The following is a 13,528-nucleotide window of genomic DNA, read 5'->3' as shown; positions in this document are numbered from 1 at the left end:
GGTTGCCATATTAGATTTGGTGTTGCACCGAATGGATGTCAAGACAGCGTTCTTGCATGGTGATTTAGATGTGGAAATTTACATGCAGCAGCCAGAAGGGTTTGTTGAGAAAGGCAAGGAAGATTGGGTATGCCAGTTGTTAAAGAGTCTTTATGGATTAAAACAATCACCGAGGGCATGGTACCATAAATTCCACAAGTTTATGCTTTCTCAAGGCTACAAACGTAGTGAGTTCGATCACTGTCTATATACAAAGAAGGCTAAGGATGGCAGTTGGCTGATCCTTATTTTGTATGTGGATGACATGTTGATTGCTGGCAAGCACTTGGAAGAAATTTCAGCTTTGAAGTCAAAGATGGCAAAATCGTTTGACATGAAAGACATGGGTGAGGCAAGTCATATACTTGGTATGCGCATTGAGAGAGACAGATCAAAGAAGTTGATTTGGTTATCTCAAACAGAGTATATTGACAAGGTTTTGCAACGTTTCAATATGGAGAAGGGAAAAGCACTGAGTGTTCCATTGCCACCATATGTGAAACTTAGCAAACAAGATTTTCCTGTGTCTGAGGAAGAACAGGCTGAAATGGATAAGATTCCATATGCATTTGCAGTGGGTAGTTTGATGTATGCAATGATTGATACTCGCCCAGACATTGCATTTGCAGTGGGAGTAGTAAGTCGATACATGTAAAACCGAGACAAGAAACATTGGGAGGCAGTGAAAGGAATATTGAGATACTTGAAAGCTACAAAGAGTATGCGTATATGCTATGGGAGTCAGGAGCTAAGTGTAAAGGGTTTTACAGACTCAGATTATGCAGGTGACTTAGACAACCGAAGGTCTACGTCAGGGTATGTCTTTACATTGGCTGGTGGAGCAGTATCATGGCGTTCTAGATTACAAGATTGTGTTACTCAGTCTACTACAGAGGCTGAATATGTTGCAGCATCAGAGGCATGCAAAGAATCAATTTGGCTTAATCGACTAGTAACAGATTTGGGAATCAAAGAAGAGATGCCTGTGTTATATTGTGATAGTCAAAGTGCTATACAATTGGCTCGCAATCCAGTTTATCACTCAAAGACAAAGCATGTGGATGTGAAGTATCATTTCATCAGGGAAATGCTCGAGGATAAGCAACTTCAGCTTGTCAAAGTTCACACCACAGAAAATCCTGCTGATCTACTTACAAAAGGACTTCCCTCAGAGAGCTTTGCGCATTTTCGCAAGCAGTTAGGTGTAGGGTAGTACATCACTTCTCTACATCTCTTGTATATTAGCTTGTATAGTAGCTTCTCTCACACTTAAAGTACCACATTGGACTTTAAGTGGGAGGTTGTTGGGGTATAAAGCCCAATGTGGTCGCCCAGGTAAGTGGGAGGGCCGCCAGGTATGTACACATATTCTTTTGTAAAAACCTAATAAGAACTCACTATGCTCTACACATTACAGTAGAGCGAGTTCACCATATCGTCATGCTCTTCTTCTCGCACTCTCTCTCGCGTCGCACTTCCGCTCGTACTGCTTCATTGTTGACCATGGGAAGTGCTTGATCCTACCATAATGACAATGGAATATGTGTAACTAGTATATTAGCAGCACGGGTTCAATATACGATAGCAGCTCATGTGCAATATTGGCCGAGATTAGAGCCATGATACATAATATTTATAGAGGAGCGGGAGAGCATATATTCGAGATGTCTTATGGCACGAGCACTATGTGTGTGTGTGTGTGTGTGTGTGTGTGTGTGTGAGAGAGAGAGAGAGAGAGAGAGAGAGAGAGAGAGAGAGAGAGAGAGAGAGAGAGAGAGAGAGAGAGAGAGAGAGAGAGAGAGAGAGAGATTGATGCAGCTACAAATGAACGACCCTGCACCATGAGCATGCAGGTATAAGATCTGCAAGTTCTCAATCTCCGAGATGGCAATTGATGCAAGACTCATAGAGAGAGGAGGCACTTGACGTGAGAGAGAGAGAGAGAGAGAGAGAGAGAGAGAGAGAGAGAGAGAGAGAGAGAGAGAGAGAGAGAGAGAGAGAGAGAGAGAGAGAGAGAGAGAGAGAGAGAGAGAGAGGTGTGGTCTTAGATGTGTACCAAAGAAAGAAAACCTACTTGCCATTGGCTACAGGAGATGGAGCATGACACATTGCTCGTTAAAATTGTCTAAAGCAAGTTGTGAGTCCCCATGCCTACCTCATTAAGGCCAAGGTCACGTGTCATGCCATTTTCTCAAACATACAAAATTGTTTTTCTTGAATTTGTCAAGAGGAGATTTTTAGAAATTATCTTATTTTTAACAGTATTTTTATCTATTTTGGGGGGCAAGGAATTGGAGGAGGGTGAATTTCTCCCTTTTGCGCTTGCCATTGATGCATTGTATCATATTATCTTGTGGCTTGTTATCTCTCTATCTCTCTCTCTCTCTCTCTCTCTCTCTCTCTCTCTCTCTCTCTCTCTCTCTCTCTTTGCCTCTTGGCCAAGCTTTTGGGGCTGGCTGTAGGACCCTTCCCTTGACTGGCCTAGGGCTCGTACTGTGTGTGTGTGTGTGTGTGTGTGTGTGTGGGCGCAAACCCTAAGCCTAAGCCCTCCTTCCTTGCATCAAGCGGGTCTCCCCTTGGGCGAGGGCAGCCCTGTGGGGGGACTTCAAAACTCAAGCTCTGCCCCCAGCACTAGCGCGACACGCACAAGGGCCCTCCCGCGTGCTGCTGCCGAAGACAGGCTCCGTGAGCTGCTGTTGAAGATAGAGGACGGCCAAAAACCTCTCTCTCTCTCTCTCTCTCTCTCTCTCTCTCTCTCTCTCTCTCTCTCTCTCTCTCTCTCTCTCTCTCTCTCTCTCTCTCTCTCTCTCTCTCTCTCTGGGAGGGCGTCCGGGCCCTGGCCCTGCTCTACACACCGCCAAGCCCTGCTGTCTACACAGAGCCCCCATTTCTGTCGACAGAGGCAGTTTTTCTCCTTTTTTCGAGCTGAATCAAAAAATGCCTTCTCAGGGCTTGAGCTTGGTCACACAGTGAGCGACTACAACACAAGGGCCGTGAGAGAATCTCTTGATTTGGAAAATAACAAGCACAACACCTCACAGGGGTACAGAGAGTCAAAATTCCAGGGGCTATGCACTCCCTACACAGCACTTAAAGATCTACCCACCAAGCCATGGCTTCTTTCAACACACCGACCCCTAGCACACGTAAGAGCTTTCTTGCTGTGGCGGCAACTTCACCTCGGAAAGACCCTGCCGCTCGCCAAGACGCAAGGATCACAGCCAATGATGTTTCAGAGAATGATGCACTCAAACAACGCTTGAATAATCTCGAGGAGGCGACAAAGGAGAACACAACTCTACTTGCAAAGAAACATGAAGTTGAAGCTTCCCTCAATGAGACTGTCAAGGTGGCTCAACAAGAAGCAAATGCGGGAGCACATAAGAAGATGGACATCGAAATCCAAGCAGCCCTACAAGAATGTCGGCTACAAGATTCCCTTGCCCTCAAGATCATAATTGGAGGACTCTCTTCACCCCGGTGCATCGAGGACACCCTTGAAGAGGCCATCACCAAGCTTAATGACACCCTGCAACCAATCAACATCGAGCCCGATACTGTCTCCTGGATCAACGACACGCATAGGCATATACCACTTGGCCAATGTATCCTTACTTTCAAAACCAAAGAATAACGGACAAGGTTGCTACACCAATCCCACCGTCTCAAGGGGACAAAGCTCTGGATTGCGGAGGAATTGACTACAAACCAACTCAAGCTTAAAGCAAGCGAGCTCAAAAAGGTGCATGACACACGAAAGCAAGGTAAATGGGCAGTCTACCGCGGCGGTAAATCCATCATTCAGGAGTTTCAAACTCCCAAGCCAGCCCCCCCTCCACTTGACTCCCCTTAGGATTCTTCTCTTGATCTCATCCTCCTTCCCCCTTGATGGACCCTTAGTCCCTGACTCATATGTATCCAACGCCCTCACCTCAAAAAAGAACGGATGTAATGTTTTTTCTTGGTCCCATAGGTCATATTGACCTCCGTGGACGATAATCCATCCATCTATCTATCTATCTATCTATCTATCTCTCTCTCTGTCTCTCTCTCTCTCTCTCTCTCTCTCTCTCTCTCAGGTGGGTGGGCGGCTGCATATTGACTTCTCCCTCTTATATATATTTGGCTGCTTCTCAATCAAATCGCTACGCAAACATGTGAGAGAGGGAAAGGTTGGTGTAGGTGGTGTGTGCAAGATCGGTAGTAAGGTGGCATATTCATCTAAATAGATGGATAGCCCATGGAGAGAGAGAGAGAGAGAGAGAGAGAGAGAGAGAGAGAGAGAGAGAGAGAGAGAGAGAGAGAGAGAGAGAGGATCAAAAGAATAATAAGGTATACATTCATAATACATAAAAATACAAGGATAGGTCGATATATATCCTGTGTGTGTGTGTGAATCTTTTGGGGTTATTTATCAAAATTAATTACATATAATACATAGATCAAAAGATATATTTTCTAGCATATAATATAGTATTCATGGATAGACCATTACATGGATAATTGAGAGAGAAAGATACATGCATGTGGTCATTATGATACATGATATAGGCAAGTCAATAGATATTTAGATACATAGATAAATATTGGTAGATATAATATAGAGAGTGGATGGATAGAGATAGAAGGAGACACATAGTCATATTGATAGATAAATATGTAGATGGGTACTTATATAGGTGTAAATTATTTTTCAATTGGATATATATATATATATATATATATATATATATATATATATATCTCTCTCTCTCTCTCTCTATATATATATATATATATATCTCTCTCTCTCTCTCTCTCTCTCTCTATATATATATATATATATATATATATATATATATATATATATATATATATATATATGGTATGTGTATGTACATGAGTGCATGTGTATGTATGTGCATACATATGTCCATATAATTAGCTTGCCAATGATTATTTATCTACTTATTACTATCTATCCACTAACACTCTATATTCATGCTTCTATATTATATATTATCTATCTATCTCACCTTGACTAAAATAGAAAAATTGATAGACTTATTATAAAAATCTAGGTAAAGTGATAATGGATGGACATTGGATATAGTATATACAAAATGTTATTATGAGATATAGGAAAATGTTTGCACAAACAAATGTATAGTCCATGAATAGAGAGATAGGAGGATAGTGGCTTGTCAGGCACATAACAAGTCAAAACATATAAATATAGAGTTTTGGATCATTTATCAATAACAGATAGGTGAATATATAAATAAATAGGGACGTGATAGATAGATGGATACATGAATACATAGAGAGATAGGCTTAATATATATATCATGTAGCTTACTATTTATTGATAGATAGGCCATAGATACATGATTGACCAGTCAATATATATAATATATTGTAGATAGCTAGGTCAATATATAGAAATAAATGAATAGTTATTAGGTGGATATGTATATGCGTGTGTATGTGTGCGTGTGATATATATATAGTGTGTGTGTGTGTGCGTGTGTAATATATATATACACAGGTAGATAGGCTCAATATATATATTTGGTAGCTTCCTAATTCTCTATCTACTAATTAGTATCTATCTATCAATTAACTCTCTACACTCATGCTTCTATCTTATATATTATGATCTATCTATCTCACCAGTAGACCTCTAACTACGCATACATTCTATTTTTTCATTAAACCTATGTTGCCACTAAATCTCTATCTACTTCTCATTATGTATATATCCACCAATATTTCTCTAGATTTATGCTTCTATCTTATATAGTCCATGCATAGCGAGATAGAGAGAGTGGATGGATATAAAGAGAAAGGGATACATTTACAATGACATAAGAATATATAGATATATTCATGTGTGTGTGTGTGTGTATCTTATGTGCGTAGGTATGCATGCGTGTGTGTATATATGAATGTTTTGGGATCATTTTATCGTGTTAGAATGTCAATACATGGAAAAATACGATGATACATAGATAAATAGTGGATAGGTAGAAAATGAAAGTGATACATATAAACTATAAATGATAAATATATAGATAAGTCAATATATATCGTGTTAGAAGGTGAATACATGGAAAACAGATACACACACACCAACACACACACACACACACACACACACACACACACACACACACACACACACACACACACACACACACACACACACACACACACACACACACACACACACACACACACACACACACACTGTTGGACGGATACGCCGCGATGGACGTCAACATAGCGAGACCTCACCTAACAAGATTTTTCAGCTAAGGACGAAGCTCAACCCGCCGGCGCATGGAAGAAAGTATAAGGTGTCAACCTACACTCGACCGACTCCTAACTAATTCCTACAGAGGTCTCTACCCAATGTCTGAGTCACAGCCTTCAAGAGTGCATAAGAGGAAACTTCCTACAACGCTTTCTAGAGCCGAACACCCATAAAAAAATCCCAAAACACCACAGAGCTTGAAGGAGACCCTACTAACACCAATAGGTCGCTCTCCCTAAGGTCTATGAACCAAAATCCCAACCCAAAATACACAGTGCAAAATCACGTAGGATGTATGGCCAAAATTTTCAGGTCTTTGTTTCCAAAATCTAAAGTGCCTAATGTGTAGCTCTACTCAATGTGAATGCGTGGATATGCTGCAATGCAAAATTGGATGACGTATGCTCACCAAATCACCAGATGAAGCTCGTAGAAGGAGCTCACAAAATAGGAACGTACGCGCGCAATGTAGGTATCGGCGCGTAGCTCTCGTCGGGGGCAACACGCTGCACTTCTTTGCACTTGATTCCGACCACCAGTGCACACGTAGTATCAAGATGAATCTCACTCTCTCTCTCGTACACAGTACACTCACTCACAGACTTCAAAACTTCCTTTTAAAAAAAAATGACAAAAGGTTTTTCATTAAGGTCAAAAAGTGGTATAAATACCTTACAATTCTCAAACCCTAAAGTTCCAAATCAACCATCTACTCAATCTAACTATCAAAACTGGGATACAATTTGGAAACTTCTATTAAGCCCCAATATTTACAAGGTGAAATGTCAAGTTTTCTCAATAAATGAATAATTACAAAAAAATGATAATCTGCCGAGAAGTCAGTTTTCGTAGGGTGTGTCCAGCTTCTAACACTCCCCCCCTCCTTGCTCATGTCGTCCCCGACATGGCTGTTGAGCTGCTTCTTCATCGTATGGTTTCGCGCATCTTGATCAGTGATTCATATCTTGAATGTAGATTCATCATTGTTGGGCCGAAAATATTAGTGTTTATAGTGAAGAAGCCGATGTAGAACACTTCTTCAAAGGCCTGGAGGTGATAGGATGGCAGAAACATTATCCTTTGATACAAAGCATGTATCACCTCCTTGGAAGGCTGACCAGACAAATCATAGGCACATCTATAAGTATCTTGGAAGAAGAAGATACTATTTGTCACCTGGCCTTGCTTGAATGTTTCAAATACTGCTAAAAGAGTTTTGCAAATTTTCTTCATCATGATGCACGTAAGGTCAGGTGAGCTTAGGATAATTTAGCCAAGTGGGTTGGCTCCTTTGTAATATCTCCTGGCCCTTCCACATCCTGATCCTTGGTAGAGGACAAAAGCTGAGGTTGTCTTTGATGTTTTTGGGTGCCTCTACCAAATGGATTAGCTACTGTAGGTACTTCGTCAGCCACACCTTCCTCCATTTTGGTTGAGAGTCAACTATTAACCTAGCCCCTTCTGGTTGGGAGATATCTACGTTGTACAGTGGCAATGTCGACTCTTCTCTAATCCTCTTATTGATGGTGTCGGCTTCATACTTTAGCAAAGGATATGGGAGAGAGGGCTAAAGCCATTCGCGCCTGAGGTTGCTGGAGTCAATCTTCTGGATGGTCATGGATTTGAAAACCCTCTGCTCCCATTCCAAGCCTTCCTTAGTTGTCTCTCTCATCTCCAACTCTATTTCTTTACGCAACTTTTCTTCCTCTTCCTGTGTCACATCTTGTGGATCTTGAGAGGATCCTACTGGGATTTTCTCTTGCATAGGTGTGTCCATAGGATCTGCCACATTTTCTAAATCTATGCCCTCAGTGGCTGCTGGCCCTGTACCTTCTTGCTCTCCGGCTTGCTGTCCTCTCAGCTCCTCAATCTGCTTTAGGAGTTTTTGTTTTTCTGTTTCAGCTCCTTCTCCCATGTTCACGAGGAGGTCATTCAACTCGGCGTTTATCTTCTCCGTCTCCTCGAGCTTTCTTTTGATACTTTCTAATTCCTCTTTCATGCCTTTTTGTTCTTCTTCCATTCATGTTTGCATAACAATTGACCCTTCTGCCATCATCAATCGTTTCTTTTTCTCTAGAGTCAGCTCTTTCTAAAGTTCTTGCATCTATTCTTCATAAATTTGGCTTTCCGTAGTGATGTGAGTCGAGCTAGTAGCTCTGACTCTGGCAGGAGATGCCCGTAGCCTTTGGATGGTCTGATCTTTCACTTTAAGCTGGTCCTTGAGCTCAAGGACCTCATCCTGGCTGGCTTCTTGATCTAACTCCGCCTTTTCTTTTGCGTTTTTCATTGCTTCAACTTCTTTGGACTCCTCAGCTAGCTGTAGGGTCAGGTTATCCCTTTCCCTCTCCGGATCTATCAATGATTTGCTGAGTTGCTTACACTCCTCTTCGACTCCTTGCATTCTTTGGGTTGCTTCCTGATTTTCTTTTTCCATTTCCTGGCATCTTTGCAATGCCTTTGCTAGACTGGACTATAGCTCCGCTTCTCTCTCTTTTTGCCTTTGACTTTGTCTTTGTAAAGAGTCTACTTCCAGTTTTATCTTCACTTCAGTGGCCTTGAGAGTTGCCATCTCACTTTCTGAGGCCGTGGACTGGGATCTTAACCCGGTTAACTTTGTCATCACCACATCCCAATCGTTGGAGGGGGGTGCAGGTCCACTGTATCTGTAGCCTTCTCTTTTAGTTCTACTAACCTGATGCTTTGCATTTGCTCCTTAGGCCCTGTGCTTGCCAAGTCGAATGCGAATGTGGCAGCCTCTTCTTTTGTGTATCTTGCAGCTAGCAGGTCCAGAAATGTGTTGTATGCTTCATGTGGCTTTGGATCCTCACTCTTGGGTTTAACCTCTTCCCTCTCCTGGCTTTGTTCTTTCTTGGACTCTTCCTGGCCTTCGTGGTTGTCTTCCTTCTCTTTATCTTCTTGTGGAGGGCTGCAAGGAGGTGGTGAGGGCGGTGGACTGGACTCAGGGCTGATGTAGGCTTTTCTTTAAATCTTGGTCTGCCTTTGTCTTCCTTTCTCTCTCTTGGCTTTCCTGCTCGTCTAGCAGTTTCTGTCCTACTAGCTCCACTTCCTCTTCTGTAAAATATACATGTGGGATATTTTCTGCTGTGGCATCAAGAATCTCAATAATTTTAATGTAATCTTCGAATCTGTCCCTTTGCACGCTTTGGGATGATCCCGACATTGCTTCTAGAGACGGTTTCTAGAGTTCACTCAAATCGCCTTTAAGGGCCCTTTCTGCTCTAAAGCTCTCCATCAACCGCTCTAGTCTATCTTCTTTTTGTGACTTTGTCTCTTTTTCCAGCACTTGGGCAAATTCTTTCTTTCCCTTATTTTGCTCCGGCTGCTCTTCTTGAACAGGCTCTAGCCATCTTTTCAATCTTGTGGAAACCCTTGGTGCTTTTTGTTGCTCGTCTTCTTTGTATTCTTTGAGCCTCAGCCAGTTGTTTTGTGATGGAGGGTCAGGCCATCTTCCTTTTATGTGCAATGCCCCTTAAATCACCTTAGTGATTAGTTCTCCTGGAACAATATATGTGGGCTTCTTGTTACCCATCTTCACTAGGTTGTCATGTATATATCCTGCATAATTGATTAGCTTTGGAGTGCTCTTCATCATTGCCCAAGTGAATGTCGTGGCAATTGCTCCTGGCGGCATTTTTTACTTTTGTGGCCGCTTCGTACACATATGGAAGTATTGGTTGTACAAATGACTCATGATTTCCACTTTTGGGTTGGCAATATCTTCAAAAGTGTAGTTACTTTTATTCTCAGTGTACACCTTGACATCATGTCTTCTTTTAGTTACACTATCCCCCTTGTTGGAGAGGTCTAATGCATCTGCTACCACTTGCTCGGTGATGACTATTTCTATTTCTGGCCTGCCTTGTAGATCGGTTACTCTGGCCACTCCATCTTCTTTTATTGTTGTCACAAATTCCTAGACTCTCTTTATGTCAACCCCCGTCGGCACTGCTTCAAAATAGTTGTGGAGATCAATCTTCTCCAAGTACCCGGCCATCTTGCTTCTTACAAACTCATTGAGTTTCCGCGATAGCATTGGTAGCTCGATCACATTCCCTTCAAAATGTCTTTGAATACTCCTTGGTAGATCTTCAGGTCGTTGGACTCTAGCAGATCTTCAAGGATCCATGTGCTGGTGGGCTTTAGTGTTCCTTCTGGTATGATGAAGGGCTTCACTTCTTCTAGGTAATCCTTAATGGTCATTCTTTTCTTCTTTGCTGGTGACTTTGCGACTGCCAGTGATCCTGTTACACACAGTAGTCCGAAGTCAGCGTTTTTTTTTCATATTAACTGAGAACCTAAGTTTTATCTATCCAAATGACTTGAAAATTGAAAATAAAGCTTAAAAGGAACTTGTGAAACTGTGCATGTGATCACAATGCAATTCTGGCAAAAAAATTCCCTCTAGACATCCTACGTGTAGGATGTCTTTTTCATCAGAATTGGGTGATACTTGACATGCTGGTAGTCCTTGGCCTATGGAACATGGCTATGTGCTTGGATATGGATTTGGGCATCAAAAAGTGAAAATTTTTGGGCTGATTCAGACTTTAGGTCACAAATTGGGTAGAAAGTCCATAACAGGTAGCAAGTGATGTCCAAATGGGTTGAAAATTGATATATGGGCTCATTGCACTATGTTATTGACTTCCATTATGTCACTCTTTGCACATAAGGTCTAAATTATGCTGGAGACATCCTACGCCTAGGATGTCTATTTCATCAAAATGGCATGGGATTTGTTATGTGGGTAGTCCTTGGCCTATGGAACATGGCTATGCTCTTGGATTTGGATTTGACAAGGATTGATGCTTCTAAGAGACTGTGTAGTGTTTTTGGGCTCAAAAAAGTTTATCTTGAAGGTGGTGGGGGTAAAAAATGATTAGAATGGCTTCAAAATTGGTATATGAGCTCTTGAAGATAATGTGATTGGATCTGGAATGGACAAACATCCTCTGTAGGCCAAAAATTTCAAATAGACATCCTACTCATAGGATGTCTACTTCACCAAATTTTGCATGTGAGTACACAGATGGATTGGTTATGTGCTTGTAAATGTGTTGTGCAAGTTTCATGTGATTTGGACAAGTTTTGGTAGGTCTATGGCCTATTATTGCCTCTATGCCCTAACTTTGCGTTTTTTATGCATATGAGGTCAATTTTGGTCCAAATGTGATTAAACTTGGTGGCTAGCATGTAAAGGTCATTCAGAAAACGTGTGTGATGAAAAATGTTGGGATCTGTGCCCAGAAATGACCTTGAGACTAAATCGTTTTCTATATAGACCGGCTGAGACTTTTCACCTGGTTCCGCGAGGTCTATCCTTTTTGCATTTTCTAGACCATTGTAAGATTCTTGGTTGGTGGTTCTTTCCCTGAGTGGTGGCGTCATGATGATTTTTCTATCATGGATGGTAAATTTTCGATAGTGTGATGTGTGCGCTCCTTGCCACACTGTCGAAGCAAGGGACTTGCCAATACACCGTGTGCGAGCCACAAACGGCTCCAAGCACACAACAAGCCTAAACTAGCAAGCTCAAGAGAGCAAAGGGTGTGTCACTCACCGCTCTACGCTCGCCTTCGTGGTGGATTCCTCGCCGTGATGAAGAAGAAGCTGCAGTCGTGCCGCGCTCAACCGCCTCGCCCCCGTCGTGCCTTCGTAATGCTCGATCGCACACACACTCTCCCTCTCTCTCTCTCTCTCACACACACACACACACAAGGAGGTGAAGAAGAAGAAGATGGAGATGGAGCAAGAGCACTCTTCTATTGCACAAATGAGAGAATGAGTAAAAATTAGGTTTAGTTGGCTTTTATAGGAGCTCACCCCATTCACACTTGGGCGCCCATGCTTAGCCAACTAACCCTAGCATGTTCGTGTTAGAGTGCGCCTCTCATCGGCGATCACTCTACCTTTCCCTATTGGACCGACAAGCCCGGTGCCTGACTCTACTTAAATAAATAATATGGTTACAGTGTCCGTCGTAGGCGATAGGGTGTCCGTGAGCCACGAGGGTTAACATTGCCCCCCTTCCTGATGTAGATTCCGTCCTCGGAAGCTATTGAGTTGAAGCTTGGTATGTCCATGTTGTAGAGCATCTAGATTTGAATCTGCAAGGCAAAGTCACTGTTTTAGCAAGCGGAATTATATTGCCATAAATCATGAGGGGAATGTAAAGTACATGTGGAAATGAGTAATTGCAAGACTTATGAAATGTTAGACTGCCATTAAGGACAAATAAATTGCACTTTGAGTAGATTAATTAATCAAGAGTTTTGAGCTTATGGGTGAGTCTATCAATTAGTTAGCTATGACTAAGGTTAAAACAACTACTCTAGTACTAGCTAAGCTAAGAAGATTATCTAAATGCAAGATTCCCTAATTATGCTTTTCAGCTTTGATTAGCCAACTCGCTCTCACAACTGCAAACAAAAGCTTGAAATGTTAATTGTAAGCTCAATGGAAGTCTTTTAATTTTTCTTTATCTTTTTTTAATACTTTTTTGCTTTGGGTCACAATCATGTGACGTGTGTGCTTATTTTGTATGTCCGGGGTTTTTTGCTTCTCAAGGAAAAGCGCCCACAGTGGGAACCTCTAGGGCTCTAGTACCATAGACAATACATGTGAGTGAAGTACCAATTCAAGCCAGGATTTCTCTTCCAGCATAAGATTTTTCATTTGTGGCACTTATGTTTTTTTTTTTTTTTTTGCTTCCATTTCCTTGGTATTCGCACTAGTGTTTTTTGTTGTTTGAGTGAGCAAGCCTTTCTCTGCCTAAAACATTCCTAAGGTCTCAAATACTCGGATAATTTTATTAGCTAGGCCTAGTGGTCAAGTAAATGAGTTAACCTAAAGTCACGGTCTCCTAATCTCCAGGCTCATCCATAAGATTAAACTGGAGTTCAATCAACTTAAGCAAAGACAAATTTATACATCTATAATGGCAGATAACAATCATAACTATTGCACTCAAACAAAGAATGAAAAATCATTATTAGCAACTACACATATCCACCAACATGAATCATGGAAAGTAGTACACCTAGAGGTATGGAGTGGCTCATTTCGTTGAAGCAGATGTCCTCAGCCATGTGGATGGAGATCCATATAAGTCCTACCTAACACATCCAAAAACAGGCACTATACCTCTAGGAGGCATGTCAGTGTGAAAAATTA

At 41.8% G+C, this 13,528-nt stretch overlaps 1 pseudogene; it reads left to right on the top strand.

The window, feature by feature from the left end:
* Positions 1 to 3,151: 3,151 nt before the first annotated feature.
* The window catches only part of LOC147459623 (uncharacterized), a 70,283-nt pseudogene continuing 59,906 nt past the window's right edge, over positions 3,152 to 13,528 (top strand).

The sequence above is a fragment of the Adiantum capillus-veneris genome, chromosome 4, assembly GCF_014529385.1.
Source record: "Adiantum capillus-veneris isolate H3 chromosome 4, ASM1452938v2, whole genome shotgun sequence".
Lineage (NCBI taxonomy): Eukaryota > Viridiplantae > Streptophyta > Polypodiopsida > Polypodiales > Pteridaceae > Adiantum > Adiantum capillus-veneris.
Note: the sequence above shows the minus strand (reverse complement) of the source record. Positions and strands in the feature narration are given on the sequence as shown.